Genomic DNA, 14,018 nt, shown 5'->3' on the forward strand with positions numbered 1-14,018 from the left:
TGTCAAATCAGTAAAAAATTGATCTTATAGACCTTAAAACTTTCCAATTAATGCTAAGTGCTTACATAGCTATAAGCTTGGCTTGCATAGAAATTTCAATTTACTTAGTTTTCATGTAGTTTTCTTCACTCTCATCAACCACTATGAGCTCAGTCAACACTATCACTTACGATATCTTGGCATTAACAAAATTTCACTTAGTAGCTTAAGTGAAACTTTTCATGCTCGGTAGTAACATGAAAATTGATAAAAACTTAAAGATTTCTTTTAGATTCTAAACAACACTTTGCATCTTTATTCATGAAAAATTAATCCTTTTAGAACTAAATCCTTGGAATTGATGTATGGTATGTCATTAAATATCAGTGCCACACATACCTCTTTATTTCTTATTTGGAGGTGGTGTGATCACCTGACCCATTAGGTGAAGTAATCCCATCTAAACTTGATGTGATGCAATCTTCCATTCTCTTTCGTGTCTTGTTCATTTCATCTCTAAAATTCTCAACATCTAGCTTTCCTACCTTTGTTGAACTCACTATTTGGTGCTCTTGACCTTGTTAGACAATTCCTACTTATGTGACCATTCTTTAAGAAACTAAAACATGTAGTTTGACTCAACCATATTTTGTAGTCACTTCTGAAATATGTTCATAAGCAATTCTCAGGAACATGTCCATACTCTTGACAACTATACCAAATATTAGAATCCAAATTATAAAATTTTCTATTGTGCTTTACCTTTTCCTGTTTGTTTGATAACCACTTGGGCTTGGTTCTGCATTCATATGCTCTATTTCCATACTTTTGATGACAATTATAGTAGTATCCTTCAAATCTTTGTGTGATCAAGGTGCTAGTTCTACATTCATGTGCCTAATGTCCTTGCTTGCTATATTTGTAGTAGTGGCCCATGAACTTCTTCATATAATTCTAATTTGCAATCTTTCTCCTACAAACATTTGTAGTATGTCCCATTTTTCCACAATTATGGCAAGTAGGTTTTGAGTTCTTACTTTTGTTACTTCTCTCCTCACTAATTTTAAATGATTCTCCTTGTTCAATTCTGGTGTATCCTAATCTAGTAGTAACATCATTGGATCTAGGGGATATCATCAATTGCTGAAAATACTTAATACCTTCACTTGGTTTGTTGAAACTTTCAGCAAACTTGTTTTCTCTTCTTAGATCATTACTCAACTATTCATTCTATAATTTCAATGTTGTGATCTTAATATTTTTAGTATTCAATTCATGATTGGCAATCATGACTTGATTTATCATTTCCAATTTCATGTAAGCAATCTTATTTACCTTTGATGTCTTCTCTTCTAATTTGTTGGTGAATATCCTTTTGTTATCTTCAATCATAATTTTTTCTTCTACAATTTTTTTTTCTATTTAGTTGCCTCACAGAGAAATATGGCTTGTGATTCTTGCTCTAGCTTTAGATTTCTGACCTCTTCAGCTAGGATTCCATTCTTTTCCATCAGATCTAGAATTCCTGCATCAAATTCACTTGTGTTTTCCTTCAGTAAATATTCTAGTAGTGTCAATCTCTTGGTATTGTATGTCTTTCTCCTCAATGTCTATATGTTTCCTTCCCTTGAGTCAATGCTTTATATTATCTCTTGCTTCATTCAGTTGATGTAACACTTTAAAATTCAACATTAAAATCATTCACCGCACATCCATCTCACAATCTATGCATGCAGATTAAAATACCAAATTAATCATAAACATTCATAGCTTGTAATGAAATAAAAATTTACACATATGACACAATATATGATTATCCAGAAACCCTCCAATGAGAAGGTAAAATTGGGGTTGGGATGACACCTATAAATCTTGACTACTACAATTGTACAATGTATCCAATGAAGGATACAATGTTTGATCATGAAACATGATCTATGCTACTAAAGGCTTACAAAGAAGTTATTAGGTCTAACCCTATTAAAGAATTTGAACACTCTGTTAGAAGTGTGCCTGGTAAGAGGACTTCAACTTATAATGAAGTAAGAACTTTGTTAAAGGATTTATCTTAGCCTATTAGGATCACTATGTTAAGAGATTTAGCTGATTCACCTATTAGAATGTCTTAGCAATGATCCTGTAGTTAGCACTTTTGCTACTAGAAAAAAATTCACCTCTTTGAATGTATCATTGATCCTCTTTTGATTAGATATATCTTCTCTATCCTCTAACTCCTTTACTCTATTCTCCTTTAACTGATTCTACAATTCATAACTCTTGATCACAATTCCTTAATCACAACTTAATGCTCTATTTGCATGCCCAAACTTCTTTCTCTACTCATCTCCCTCTACATTTGTATTAGGGTTTACCCTCCTTATGAAAAATTTTGTGACTTATGGTTAGGTATGAATTAATGCTTGTGATTCACTCATATTTCCACTTAATCCCTCTCTTTTTTTAATTGGTTGCATGTATTGCATAGGGATCATTAATTAAGATTTATTCTTATCATCTAGGATCTCAAAATAATCCTTAAGTTGGCTCCAAAATGGTTTATGTAGGAGTTTGTGCCATTATAAACAACTATGCCAAAACTATATAACTCAACACTTGAAGTCCTTCATACTTGGCATCGATTGCAACTTTAATGCTAGAACTCAGCATTTGAATGACTTGGCATCCATTGATCACTTAGCTCCTGAATCACTAGGCATCATCTATTTGCTTGACACTTGAGGGACTTGGCACTAACTATTTACTCGACATACACTAAGTATCTCACTCGGCATGCACGATCTGACATGTTATGCTAAACATGTATTACTTGTTTGGCATGAACTAACTTCTAATTTGTAAATGACTTAAGTGTATAGACACTCATATGTTGAAACCAATATGAGATTGACATGGTCTATAACTACTTTGATGCGAAAATTGCATAGGAGTGGTACAACTACAAGGTAATTTACTTACATTACTATTTTAATCTCAAGATGACAATTGATAAATTAACATTTTAATATTACGATAATAATTGTTTGTCATTATTTATGTGTCCATTTGCTGCATCATTTCCCAAGGCACCAAAATTAGAATTTATAAAGATTGTGACCTTTTTACATTACCATTTTAATGTCAAGATGATGAACGATTGTCTGTCACCATTTATTTGTCCAATTGCTGCATCCTTGCCCTTCAATACCAAAATTTGAATTTTTAAAGATCATATGGATGAAACTCATATTTGTGGAAGGTATTGTGATTTGTTCAATAATATTTTTTTGGTCATGTTTATTGTAGTGTTGTTGGATCTGTTGCAGCCACACCACTTTCTAATTTAGCTCTGAACATTCCAGTGTCAGTTGTGCCTGGTGTTTCTACTTTAGTGCCAACTCCTATTCCAACTCTTCAACGACACCAATTCCTAGTTTTATGGGGCTACTAGGCTCTGGAATGATGAGCTCGGCTGGTGATACCCCTGTTGTGGATCCTATTGGAGTTCCTAGTGACTGTTTGTTCCTTAAGATTATATTTGATCCAAAACTTAAGGCTGCAAGCTCAACTTATTTTGACACCTATTTATTTAGTCTTATCTTTATTCTAATAATTTTCAAGTAAACCATTGCTATAATTAATAACCATCCTATTGCATTGCAGACTAAACTTGATTTTGATGTGGATATTAAAAAGGATATGCAAGATGAGTGCTCAAAATTTGGTGCAGTGAAGCATATATTTGATTACTCTTATGATCCTACAGTAGAAGTGATTATTCCATTTTTTCTATCCATTTGCCAAATGATATTCATTTTGTTTTTCTAGGTTCCCATTACTGGTTGAGTACCAAAATAGTTGCACTGATCTTTACATAATTTTTTATAAAGTAATAGTTATTATCTTACATCTGGGGTTGTGGGCACATTTTTTTGTGTAGCAGGTATAGTGCTGGTCATGTTTACTTGCATTTTGACAGTGCAACATCTGCAGTTGGTGGACAACATGCTCTCCATGGTAGATGGTTTGCTGGGAAAATGATAACTGCAACATTCATGGTATGTTAGTTAAGTTTTACAAAGATACGATTTGTTGTTGGTCAGGTTATTATACCATGGTTTAGCTATTTGATTTGTGTTGTCTGTTGTGCAGTCTCCCTATAGCTACGAGGCCAAATTTCCTAATAGCATATGATTGGGGTGGATCAAATATTCAAAATTGTCAAGCATCTTAGATTACTTTGCAATGAAATTAAAGGTGACTTGACATCATCTATTCACAATTACACAAGGAATTGACCACAAAATTACTTCATTTGGATGATTTTGTGGCTGGTTTGTTACATTTTGGGTGGTCATTTCTGAATCCGCTGGATCATTATTTGTACACAATCCATCATATCAATTTCTCTCCTATTGTTTTTATCACGGGAGAAAAATTCTTTAAATGCCTAACTTGCATGGAAAACATGATGGCAACTTGGCTGCCATGTGTATATTTTAATTTTGTTCACTTTTTACTTTATAGTTGGAGGTTTTACGCTATTTATATTTTAAATAGGTCTCTTTTTCACATAACTTACATGAACTAAGTTTTAATGCAACACTTCTATTAGGCATTCTAGAGTTCTTGATATTACAAGTATGTTGTATAAGATGATTTATTAATGTTATATGGATGTTCCTTCTTTTCAAACATACTCTTTTTAAACACATTGCTAAGACAGGAAGGAATTGTGGTTCTTGTACTGATAAACTAATCATGGAAATGTAAAAGATTGAACAAAAAGTTGTCATTTATTACATAATTTTTTTAATGTGAAGAATTAAAATCCTAAGAGAGTTCTGCTACTGTGAAAAGTATACTAAAAATTTGTGTCATAGGCAATAAAAACATTTATAAAAGTACAATTTCCATAGTGAGGAAGAGTTACCTCTACACTAGAGTCTAATGAATTAATGAAACAATTTTATTGACATCCACAATTCCAAGGGTCCAAGAATCTAACATTAAATCATGTTTTGTATAATGTCAGCTCTTTGGTTGTGCATTTTTACCATGAAATCAATAGTTCTGTGAATCTTTGCCTCTTTAAAAAATTTGTTTAAACAAACATCCTTTGAACTAGTTACTGGATATCTAGGTAGGAAACACATACAAAGTTAAAGTTCCATTTCTACCACCGTTTTTGCAAAAAGTATAACCTCTCTTTTGCTGCAAAAAGTACACAATTTGTTTAGGAAACTTATTTGAGAAGACTTGATTTTCGGTTGCACCACTAGCAATCTAGTGTTAGCTTTAATTGCTATACTCATGTAATCTTTTTTTGTCATTGTCCTTAGTGTGATCACACACTTTCACATAATAGAATTATTTTTGCCCCAGTTGTGCTTGTGTACACATGTTATCTTTCTATTTTTCTAGAAGAATTCTTTTTATTCCTTCATTATGATTCCAAAATTTTAGCACTTCAGTGGCCCATTAGCTTAGCCATTTATGTTTTTTTCCATCTATGTTTTTTCTCCTACAAACTAACTTCTCAATTATTAGTTTGAGCTAGAAGTGATTATTTATGAAACTAAAAATTAGGAATTTTTTTAAAAAAAGGATATAGATATGATTTATAGAAATTTGGATACAATTACGGACATAAAGTTATTAGCCAATAAGGCTTATACCTGGGCGAAACCTGATCTGACCGTCACATCATCCCAATGACCAATCTGATGGAGGAGCTTTACTAAGGAGTTACTTACATCTGTCCTATGTACGGTCGCTATTGTGGTGGCTTTGCCAGTGAGTTGATCACAGGAATGGTGCAACAAAGCTTCTATAGTGGGCTTATCCTCATCCGTCCAGATTGGTGGCATGAGTAGGCTTCTCCTAATCCAGCCAGACTACTGGATAAGAATGCCACCGAACACTCTGCTTCAAATTCACATTAGACACAAGGGTTCTCGCTCAAATATATAAAGGATGCAGAAGGCATACTTTTTACAGTAGCAAAGTTATTTAGACAGAAGATCACATATCAAAGAAACTGTAAATAGAGGTGTGCTTCCTATCTTATGTTAATTATTGTTAGTTGGACAGCTATTATTTTTGACCCGAAAATAGCAGCACTATTTATGGGTAGCTTGGACAACTGTTCGTCCTTATCTATGAATAGCGGTTGTATTTTATGGGTGGTTTGGACAGCTGTTTGTCCACTTGCCAAAGATTAGTAAATGGTTATTATTTACTAATTTTAGTGATTCCTTTTGGACACTTTGCAACCAATTCTATTATTGGCTGTCGAGTTGTCTTAATCTCAGCCGTTGGTTAGATTTAATCTCGATCGTTGGTTTACCAACAGGAGTAGTATAGAAAGGGGTCATTGGGTCATTTGGATGTGCAAAAAAAAAGGAAGCTTTTGGAGAAGCAATTTGTAGTGTTAGCAAACAATCTTGCAGTGCTAGCAAGGGCACAGAAGAAGCTTTTGTGAAGCAGTTTGCAGTGCTAGCAAACAGTCTTGCAGTGTTAGCAAACAGTCTTGCAGTGTTAGCGTGGGGATAGCAGTGGGGAATATCAACGGGAGAAATTAGGAGGTTGTCGGAGTTCTGCCAGTGAGAGGCAAGGAATTTTGTATCTCTTGATTTGATGAAGTTTAATATAATTCCTCATCTGTAGAACTGGTTTTCCCTTAGGGGTTTTTCCAGGGACAATTTGTCCGAAAATATTGTGTTCATTGTGTTGTGCATTTATTTCCATATTTTTTAAGTGAAGTTGCAGTTGTGTTATTCTTCGATATTAGCTGGGAATTTATTTTCAGCAATTTAATAATCATTTGTGATAGGAGATTAATAATCAATGACTGCAATAGTTTGATTTTTCACATGGTATCAGAGCATTGTTAAGGGTAGAAGAGTTTTGCCCTAGGAAAGAAATTTTGATCTCTTTAGATTTATTGTTGTTTTAAACCCTTGAGATGGCTTCAGCTGGTTTGAGAGATCAGGATAGATTGGATGGTGCCTCAAATTTTGGTGTCTGGAAGGCCAGAATTTCTTTATTGTTGGAAGAGAATGGTATCAAGGATTATGCTACCAGTGGTGTACCTGTACCAACGGATGCAACACAACTTGCAGCATATAGGAAGGACGATGCCAAAGCGAGGAGGATTATCCTTGATGGTGTCAAGGATCATATTGTTCCACATATCTCGGAGCTAGATACAGCAAAGAAGATGTGGGTCGCCATTCTAAATCTGTACCAGAATGCTACCACTAATAGGAAGTTGATTCTCAGAGAGAAGCTAAAAAATACTCGGATGAATCAGGGAGAAGACGTCACAAGTTACCTCACTAGGCTCAGACTTGTCAAGGATGAGTTAGCAGCTATTGGAGATAGCCCTAGTGATGATGAGCTAGTGAGAATAGCCCTAAATGGGTTTACTAAACAATGGAGTGTCTTTGTTCAAGTTGTCAGTGGACGAGATAATTTATCGAGTTGGGATCGACTATGGACTGATTTCACTCAGGAGGAGTTTAGACTAAGTCTTGTCAATGGGGCAAACAAGAGTCAGAAAAATGAGGTGGAACAAGAGAACGTTGCCCTAGCGGGTAAAGGGAAAGAAAAGAAGGGATCTAGCAAAGGATCAAATTCACAAAGTGAAAAGAAGAAGAAGGACCTTTCTAAGGTCAAGTGCTTTGGATGTCACGAGTTTGGCCACTATGTCAGTGATTGCCCAGAGAGGAAAAAGGGTAAGAAGCAGGTGGCAGCTTCAGCAAGTGCAGAAGAACTCTCCAACAGAATGAAAGATGAGTTTGCACTCATAGTTTGTATGGTTAGCTCAACCTCACAGTGTGTTTGGTATATAGATAGTGGGGCGTCATTTCATATGACAGGAGTTAGAGAGTACTTCTCTAGTTACAAGGAGGAGGACACCAACATCCAGATTTCTATGGGAAACTTGTCCAAACTCAACCCTGTTGGGAAAGGGACTGTTCAGTTTCAGAGGGAGAATGGAAAGATAATTCCTCTTCATGATGTGTTATATGTGTCGGGCTTAGGTATGAATTTGATTTCTGTATCTGTTCTTCAGGATAGGGGGTATAATGTACTCTTTAGAGGGACACATGTGTTGATTAAGCACAAGGATTGGAAATCACCCATAACTATTGGAGTTAGGAGTGGTTGCCTTTATAGATTGCAGTTTAATACTCCTAAGGCACTTATGAGCAACAATAATCCTAGAGATCTTGGAGAGCTATGGCATAGGAGGTTGGGCCATATTCATCATGAAGCACATAGATTGCTTCGTGAGACCATGACAGGTGTTCCAGAGGTGAGCACAGAGCATGACGATGTATGTAAGGGATGTGTGTTGGGGAAGTTTGCAAAAGCATCTTTTCCAAGGAGTGACACCAGATCTAAGGGTGTTCTTGATCTAGTACACTCAGATGTTTGTGGACCAATGTAAAAAAAATCTCTCAGAGGATATGAGTACTATGTTGCTTTTATTGATGACTTCTCTAGAAAGACCTGGATATACTTCTTGAAGACTAAAGATGAGGTTTTCAATCGATTCCAAGAGTTCAAGGCTCTTGTGGAGAACTCGACAGGAAAGAAGATAAAGGTTCTTCAGTCAGACAATGGAGGCGAGTACAAAGGAAATGTCTTACAGGAGTTCTGCACCAGAGAAGGAATCAAGAGAGAATGAACTGTTCCTTACAATCCACAGCAGAATGGAGTTGCTGAGAGGAAGAACTGTTCTATATCGGAGGCAGCAAGAGCTATGCTACATGACCAAGACATGCCCCGTTACTTATGGGCAGAGGCATGTAATACAACAGTCTACATTCAGAATAGAGTTCCACACAAGGTGCTAGGGAAGATGACACTAGAGGAGGCTTTCACAGGGAAGAAGCCAGATGTTAGTCACTTCAGGATATTCGAGAGTTTGGCATATTGTCATATTCCTGGAGATACACGTATAAAGTTAGATCAGACTACAGAGAGGGGTTACTTTGTTGGGTACAGTGAGACCTCAAAGGCATACAAGATTTTCATTTCGGGGACTAAAAGAGTTATTGTCAGACGGGATGTCAAGTTCATGGAGGACAAGGCATTCAAGAGATCCAGAGATTTGCCAGTAGATGATCAGAGTGAGCAGCCAACAGAAGCTCCAAGACCAAGTCAAGGGCATCAAAGCTCAAGTATAGTTACCAGTATGAGTATAGACTCAGTTAGTGAAGATTCACAGAGTATGGAGCAATAGGTGCAACAGGAAATGCATCTGGAAGACTTAGAGGTTGACATTTCATCCTCTACAGTTGGCAGCAGGAACCATGTGGTTTCAGATACATAAAGGGATACTCAGGAGTTTGTGGGAGCTCCTAGGAAGAGTACTAGACAACGAAGACAACCAACCAAGTCCAATGACTATGTGGCATTAGTTAGTCAGTTGGTAGATAGTGAGCCTTCTAGCTATCAGGAAGCTACAGAACATCAGGTATGGCGAGATGCTATGGTTGAGGAATATTCTTCAATAATGCAGAATGATGTGTGGGAGGTAGTACCTAGACCAACAGATAGGGCTGTAGTTGGATCACGCTAGACCTATAAGATAAAGCACGGTGCAGATGGTAGCATCGAGAAATACAAGGCTAGGTTTGTGGCAAAGGGGTTCTCTCAGAAGGAGGGAATAGACTATGAGAAGACATTTGCTCCAGTTGCCAGGTATACTTCTATACGAGCTATAATCTCACTTGTAGCACAGATGGGATGGCAGATCCATCAAATGGATGTCAAGACAACATTCCTCAATGGTGAGTTGAAGGAGGAGGTATACATAGAACAACCAGAAGGCTTTGTAGCACACAGCAAAGAGACCCACGTGTGCAGATTGAAGAAAGCATTGTATGGACTCAAGCAGGCTCCTAGAGCGTGGTATGAGCGCATTGATACATACTTGCAGAAAATGGGCTTTGTGAAGAGTGAAGCAGATGCTAACCTCTACTACTTGATGGTTAGGGGTGAGATTCTCATTCTTGTTCTTTATGTGGACGACCTATTTCTTACAGGTTCACTAGGGCTTATAGTGGATTGCAAGAGGAACCTTGCAGAAGAGTTCGAGATGAAGGATTTAGGACTTATGCACTACTTTCTAGGCATGGAAGTGTGGCAGACAGATAAGGAGATTTTCCTTGGTCAAGGGAAATATTGCATTGAAATCTTGAAGAAATTCGGGATGGAGGATTGCAAAGCCATGTCTACACCCATGATCACGAATTGGAGGAAGGTAGATACATCTAAGGAGAAAGATGTAGATCCCACTTTATATAGACAGTTGATTGGTTCGCTTATGTATTTGGTCAACACTAGACCAGATATAGCATTTGCAGTAAACTCTCTTAGTCAGTTCATGGTTGAACCAAAGAGAATGCATTGGATAGTGGCTAAGCATGTGCTATGTTACTTGTGTGGTATAGTCGAGTATGGGATCAGATATGTTCGAGGTGAAGGTATCAGGTTGATAGGCTATACTGACGCAGATTGGGCAAGAAGTACAACAGACAAAAGGAGCACTTCAGGGTGTTGTTTCAGCTTTGGATCAGGAGTTATATCTTGGTTCAGCAGGAAGCAGAAGTCTGTGGCTCTAAGTTCAGCAGAAGCAGAATACATAGCAGCTAGCATGGCGACATGTGAAGCTATATGGCTTTGGAAGTTGTTAGTAGCCTTGTTTGGTCAGAAGGTTGAGACTACTGTGATACATTGTGACAATCAAAGTTGCATCAAGTTGTCTGAGAATCCAGTGTTTCATGATAGGTCTAAACATATAGATATCAGATATCACTTCATCAGAGATTGTGTACAAAGGGGAGTTGTTCGACTACAATACATACCTACAGATGAGAAGGTAGCAGACATTTTGAAGAAGGCTTTGGGAAAGGCCAAATTTATCTTCTTCAGAGATAAGATGGGTGTCATGCAGAACATCTTCCTCGCTAAGAGGGAGTGTTAATTATTGTTAGTTGGATAGCTGTTATTTCTGACTCAAAAATAGCAGCACTATTTATGGGTAGCTTGGACAGCTGTTCGTCCTTATCTATGAATAGCGATTGTATTTATGGGTGGTTTGGACAGCTGTTTGTCCACTTGCCAAAGATTAGTAAATGGTTATTATTTACTAATTTTAGTGATTCCTTTTGGACACTTTGCAACCAATTCTATTATTGGCTGTCGAGTTGTCTTAATCTCAGCCGTTGGTTAGATTTAATCTCGGTCGTTGGTTTACCAACAGGAGTAGTATAGAAAGGGGTCATTGGGTCATTTGGATGTGCAAAAAAAAAGGAAGCTTTTGGAGAAGCAGTTTGCAGTGTTAGCAAACAGTCTTGCAGTGCTAGCAAGGGCATAGAAGAAGCTTTTGTGAAGCAGTTTGCAGTGTTAGCAAACAGTCTTGCAGTGTTAGCAAGGGTGCAGTGTTAGCGTGGGGATAGCAGTGGGGAATATCAGGGGGAGAAATTAGGAGGTTGTCGGAGTTCTGCTAATGAGAGGCAAGGAATTTTGTATCTCTTGATTTGCTGAAGTTTAATATAATTCCTCATCTGTAGAACTGGTTTTCCCTTAGGGATTTTTCCAGGGACAATTTGTCCAAAAATATTGTGTTCATTGTGTTGCGCATTTCTTTCCGTATTTTTTAAGTGAAGTTGTAATTGTGTTATTCTTCGATATTAGTTGGAAATTTATTTTCAGCAGTTTAATAATCATTTGTGATAGGAGATTAATAATCAGTGACTACAATAGTTTGATTTTTCACATGGTATCAGAGCATTGTTAAGGGTAGAAGAGTTTTTCCCTAGGAAAGAAATTTTGATCTCTTTAGATTTATTATTGCTTTAAACCCTTGAGATGGCTTCAGCTAGTTTATGTGTGTTTACTTTTGCTAGTGGTGTAAAATTTTGATGTCCAAGTGCTTTTCCTTGCTAGCTCCTCTGCATTTTTGGCACACGTAATTTGACATTAGTATTCAATTTTGATAGGGAATAGAATAGATTCAAAATAATGGCAATGGAGTTTTTAAAAAAGGCATTTTGAAGATTCTGTGAAACAAAAGATGGAAGGACTCAGTCAAGTCAATCAAGTACAAGAAGAACAATTATTTAAAAGAAGTGATTCTCTGCTTGTTGAAAACATTACTTTCACCCCTATCTTAACTAATAAATATTGTCTGTGTAGGTAATGGTGTTATCTGTCACCCTTTTTGAGTTTCAGATTGTGTTATCTGACGATGAGGAAAATACAAATCAGTTTTCAAGATAACTTGTGGTTGATGATTTTAGGCATTACAACTATTTAACAAATTATTCCAATATATCGTCAAATCCAAAATTTTAGTTTATGAATAACTTGTAGTAGAAATGAAATATCTATAACAAAAAGTAAGGTGCATGCGAATTCCAAAATCTACAATCAGCTAATTGAATTGGGTGTCAACTTCACAAGGAAAAATGGACGTGAGGGTTTCAAATGACAAAACACCCTGAAAAAGTTAAAACACTATCCCAACAGAAAAGAAAGGAAAAATTCAAATAAAAAGCAGACAAATGTTTAAAAAATTGTCACTACATGGCAGGCGCTTGGTTCCATTTGAAGCTATTGATATGGTTTCCATGGCAAGCGCTTGGTTTCATTTGAAGGTATTGATATATTTGCCACTAGTCTTTTAGGGTTTGAAAATGATTCAACCCAGAGGCTTGGAAAAATAATTGTGAACATGCCCTGTAATGTTCGTCCTGTAGTTTGATTTGGCGAAGACATTAGGTTAATGCAAATTATTTGATACAATGTCTCTGCATGTACATTTACTGTAGAACTTTGTTAGCGCTGAACGTCCATAACATTTACAATTCCTCAATCAAACAGTGGAAGAATATAAAGGGAAAGACTCAAAATCTAAAAGGGGTATCCAAGAAGGGCATAAATTTTAATTTCTAAAATAATTGCTTCAGATGATTTACGATTGGAAAAGAAGAAATGTAACAATTATCCTTTTCAGAAGCAAGATTTGTAACTCACATCTACCTTTGTCTTTGACTCAAAGCTCCACTTTCTCCAGTCATCCTTATTACTGAAAACAATTTCGAAACCCTGTTTTCCAATGTCTCAAAACCTTTTGACTCAAAGAATAATTAGGAAAAATTTGCAGTGTCAATTTGGTGCAAAAAATCATCCTGACTTCCTGAAAAAAATGGTTGTTACAGTAAATGCAAGCTTATCGCCTTCCAAAATTTCATACTATTTTTCACAATTAAAAAACAAAATTACCTTTGGGAAAAATTCAATCAACCAATAGCAATTTAGAATTTTAATGGTAAAAAATAATTATTTAATATTGCATAGTGAAATTTTAGGTTATGTCAACTTGGTCTAATTTGAATTGATTATGTACCATCACCAAAATCATTAGTTCCTTGCCTTATGCAAGGCAGGGACTAATAATGCAGATTTAAGTGGTTTTTCACATATTGAATTTGATAAGCTGGGAAAGCTAGAAATGAATAATGTAGAAGAGTCAGTATATGCCATGATGGCAACATTCAAAGTGACTCGAATTGAGGTTTCCAACTCTATACCAAAGAACTTATATGATAGAGTTGAGCAAAGATGGAAATATAGTCTCATAATAGAGAGAAATATAAGAGAGATTGTACTTGCAAGAGTGATGCCAAATTTAGAAAAATTTGAGATGACAAAGGCCATTAAGAAGTATGCAAGGGGATTTTCTCCAAAGTAAGAAGCCTTTAATATTTAGCAGAATAAACTTGAAAATGTTATTCAACAGAGTACCCAAATATGGAAGTTAATTTATGGGATAACAACACCTAAGGCAATTGAGAAGAAACCTGTTGTGACCAAGAGTCACCATCGCCCATGCTTGGGACCCACTTTTTTTTTTTAAACTAAGCCTCAACCGTGGATTTCCTTGTTTGGTAGAGCGCAAGTCTTGACTCGCAGAAAGTTGAACGCATTAAAAATCACAACAACTTTGGACTTCTTAGGCA

The 14,018-nt window shown here is 36.3% G+C and overlaps 1 pseudogene; it reads left to right on the top strand.

Moving 5' to 3' along the window:
- The first annotated feature begins 3,209 nt into the window (after positions 1 to 3,209).
- Positions 3,210 to 4,170, top strand: LOC149544254 (uncharacterized; annotated as a pseudogene).
- Positions 4,171 to 14,018: the final 9,848 nt, after the last annotated feature.

Source organism: Cupressus sempervirens, chromosome 8 (genome assembly GCF_028749045.1).
Source record: "Cupressus sempervirens isolate cs-2001-9-10 chromosome 8, ASM2874904v1, whole genome shotgun sequence".
NCBI lineage: Eukaryota > Viridiplantae > Streptophyta > Pinopsida > Cupressales > Cupressaceae > Cupressus > Cupressus sempervirens.